Below are 3,443 nucleotides of genomic sequence, written 5' to 3' on the forward strand. Positions count from 1 at the left end.
TTTTTTTTGTGGTTTTTTTCTTTTTCTTTGTTTTTTTTTTGAGACAGGATCACCATTTAGTCTCACCTAGTCTGGAATTCAATATGTAAACCAGCCTGGCCTTGATTTTCATAGAGCCTCTGCCTTCCCAGTGCTGGGATTAAAGGCATGCAACACTAACTTTTAAAATGTATTCTTTTTAAAATTTGTGTGTGTGTGTGTGTGTGTGTGTGTGTGTGAGAGAGAGAGAGAGAGAGAGAGAGAGAGAGAATGTGTATGCCGGTGCCCTTGGATACTAGAAGAGGGCATCAGATCCCTTGGGGCTGGAGGTACAGGGGGCTGTGAGCCACCTGACCTGGGTTCTGGGCTCCAACTCAGGTCTTCTGGAAGAGCAGCAAGTGCTCTTAACCACTGAGCCATCTCTCCAGCCCTGTTATTTTTTTAATATTTTTTTTATTATTTTCATTTTATGTGTATGAGTGTATTGCCTGTATGTATATAAGTGCACCCATGTTGTGTAGTATGGGTGGAGGTCAGAAGAAGCCAGAACTGGAGTTACACAGATGGTTGTTAGCCACAATGTGGGTGCTGGGAACCAAAGAACAATCAATGCTCTTAACTGCTGAGCCATTTCTCCAGCCACACTCACCCTCCCCTTTTTTTTTTTTTTTTTTTTTTTTTTTTTTTTTTTTTTTTTTTTTGTCTTTTTGAGACAGGGTCTCCTTGTAGCCCCAGCTGTTCTGGAACTCACTATGTAGACCAGGCTGGCCTGGAACTCAAAGATCCACCTGCCTCTGCCTCCCAGGTGCTGGGATTAAAGGCGTGTGCCACCACGCCCGGCACCCCCTTTTTTTTATAGTGTATGTGTATGGTGTCAGCATACACATGCACATATGTGGAGATCAGAAAACAACTTTATTGTTCTCTCCTGCCTCTTTCTGGATCACAGGTATCAAACTCAGATCTGCAGGCTTTTCAGCAAGTGCCTTTACCATTTGAACCCTAAAATATATTCTTTACATATATGTAATTTAACAGATCTATTAGCATTTTATTGTTTCATTTTGGGGATAATTTGTCATTCTTGTAATTTTAGGCACATCATAGAGCTCCAAACCTGTCATATTCCCTAGGTTTCAGTCTCCTGTGGCTTTTACTGTTGTTTTTGAGACAGGGTCTTGCTTTGTAGCACTGGAACTTGTTATGTACCCTATGCTGGTCTCAAACTCAAAATCTTTTGCCTCACCTAGTGCTGAGATTACAGGTGTCAGATACTCCAGCCTGCTAAAGATGAGAGTTTTAATGTGCACAAGTTCTCTGGCTTGTGAGGATTAAATGAAGTACTAGTGAAACTTAAATTTTCTTTTTTTCTTTTTTTTTTCATGTTTATTTTTGAGACAGGGTTTTGTTTATCCCAGGCTGATTTGACTTTGATAATTCAGTCAAGGATTACCTTGAACTTTCATCCTCCTTCATGTCAGTGCTGGGATTACAGGCATGCGTCACCACACCCAGTTTATGTGCTTCAACTCAGGGTTTCATGCATATGAGGCAAGCACTCTACCAACTGAGACATATCTCCAGTCAATAAAACCCTAAACTCTTAACAGGTGTCAACATACTTTCAGTCATTACTACAGTAGTTAAGAAGTAGTTCTACCTGGCACTGTAGATCCCAACCATTTTCTAGCCATGACACTGGGCATGGTCATTTTTCATGTCTTCAAGGCCTAGTCTAAAATAGAAATACCAGCTCTCACCCAGAGCATGTTGTGAGCATTCTTATACAGTGTCTCTCATTAAATACCTAGTAAGGGGGGGCTGGAGAGATGGCTCAGCAGTTGAGAACACTGACTGTTTTTGCAGAAGACCTGGGTTCAAATCCCAGCACCCATATGGCAGCTAACAACTGTCCATAACTCCAGTTCCAGGGGATCTGACAGTCTCTTCTGTCCTCGGGCATTGCATGACATGGGTGCACTTACCTACATGCAGGCAATACACACATACACATAAAATAAAATATTTAAAATACACAGTAAGTTACCTTTCAGGCTTTTTTTAAGGTAGAGTTTCCATATGTAGCTCGGGTAAATCTCAAGCTTGAACTTCTCCTGCCTCAGCCTCTCAAGTGCTAGGATTATAGGTATGGCATCATGCCCAGCTCTTTTAGATTTTGAATAGATTGAGGCTCTGTGTCTTTGATGCTTTATAAGCCGTTGGCAGCCACTTGACATTAGAAAAGTACTATTTTAGGTGGAAACATTGTAAGTTGAACAGAACTTAAGATGAGGTGAGAAAGTCAGGTACAGGTTTCCTGATTCCTTAATAACAGCTCTCTAGCAGGAGATACTGATGAGCTGTAATTGCCAATCTGGCCATAGCATTAATCTAGTCAGAACCCAATGTAGTATGCATGTCAAACCACAGGGGTCATTGGATATTATAAGCCCCACACATCTTTGATTAAAGTTTTACAGGCAGTGCCTTTAAATATTAAGGATTCTCTGGACTCTGGTTTACTGTGTGTAATCCAGGCTGGCCTCAGCCTCCTGAGTGCTAGGATTACATATGTGTACCACCAAACCCAGTGCAAATTCCTTTAAGTCAAAGAAAATGCATCCTTGGACTATATCCTGGTAGAGGCAGAAGGATCAGGAGTTCAAGGTCATCCTTGGCCACATAATGAGTTTGAGGCCAGCCTGGGCTGCATAAGATCCTATCTCAGGGGCTGGAGAGATGGTTCAGCGGTTAAGAACACTGGCTGTTCTTACAGGAGACCCAGGTTCGAATCCCAGTACCCACATGGCAGCTGCCCCTAACAACTGTCCCTAACTCCAGTTCCAGGGGATCTGACAGCCTCTTCTGTCCTCCGCGGGCCTTGCACGACATGGGCGCACTTACCTACATGCAGGCAATGCATGCATACACATAAAAATATTAAAAAAAAAATCCTGTCAATAAAATAGAAACATAGTTTGGATGCCTTTTATCTTTTTGAGACAGTCTCACTCTATAGCCCAGCCTCAAATTCCCTCATTTCCTTTCCTCAGCTCCCAAGAACTGGGATTACAGAATTGTATCACTGAGCTTGGCCTTGGATATCTTTAAGTAGGAAGCTATTATATACAGTTTTGGTTTTTTTGTGTGCATTCACATGTGTTTGAGGATGTGATTGCCCATGCACGCACCTACGGAGAACAGAGATTGGCATCAGGAGTCTTCCTCTATCACTCTCCACCTTTTTGGGGGGGCAGTGTCAACCCATATGATAGCTAACTGTCTATAACTCCAGTTACAGGGAATTGGAAGCTCTCTTCTGACCTCTGCAGGCATTGCAGGACATGTAGGCAATACACTGATTCACAAAAAAAAATAATTATATATATATATATATATATATATAAATCTTGTTAGTAAATAATGTTCCATTACATCAATGAAACAAAATATACTAATCAGTC

The sequence above is a fragment of the Nannospalax galili genome, unplaced genomic scaffold (assembly GCF_000622305.1).
Source record: "Nannospalax galili isolate Female #2095 unplaced genomic scaffold, S.galili_v1.0 scaffold1050, whole genome shotgun sequence".
In the NCBI taxonomy this organism is placed as follows: Eukaryota; Metazoa; Chordata; class Mammalia; order Rodentia; family Spalacidae; genus Nannospalax; species Nannospalax galili.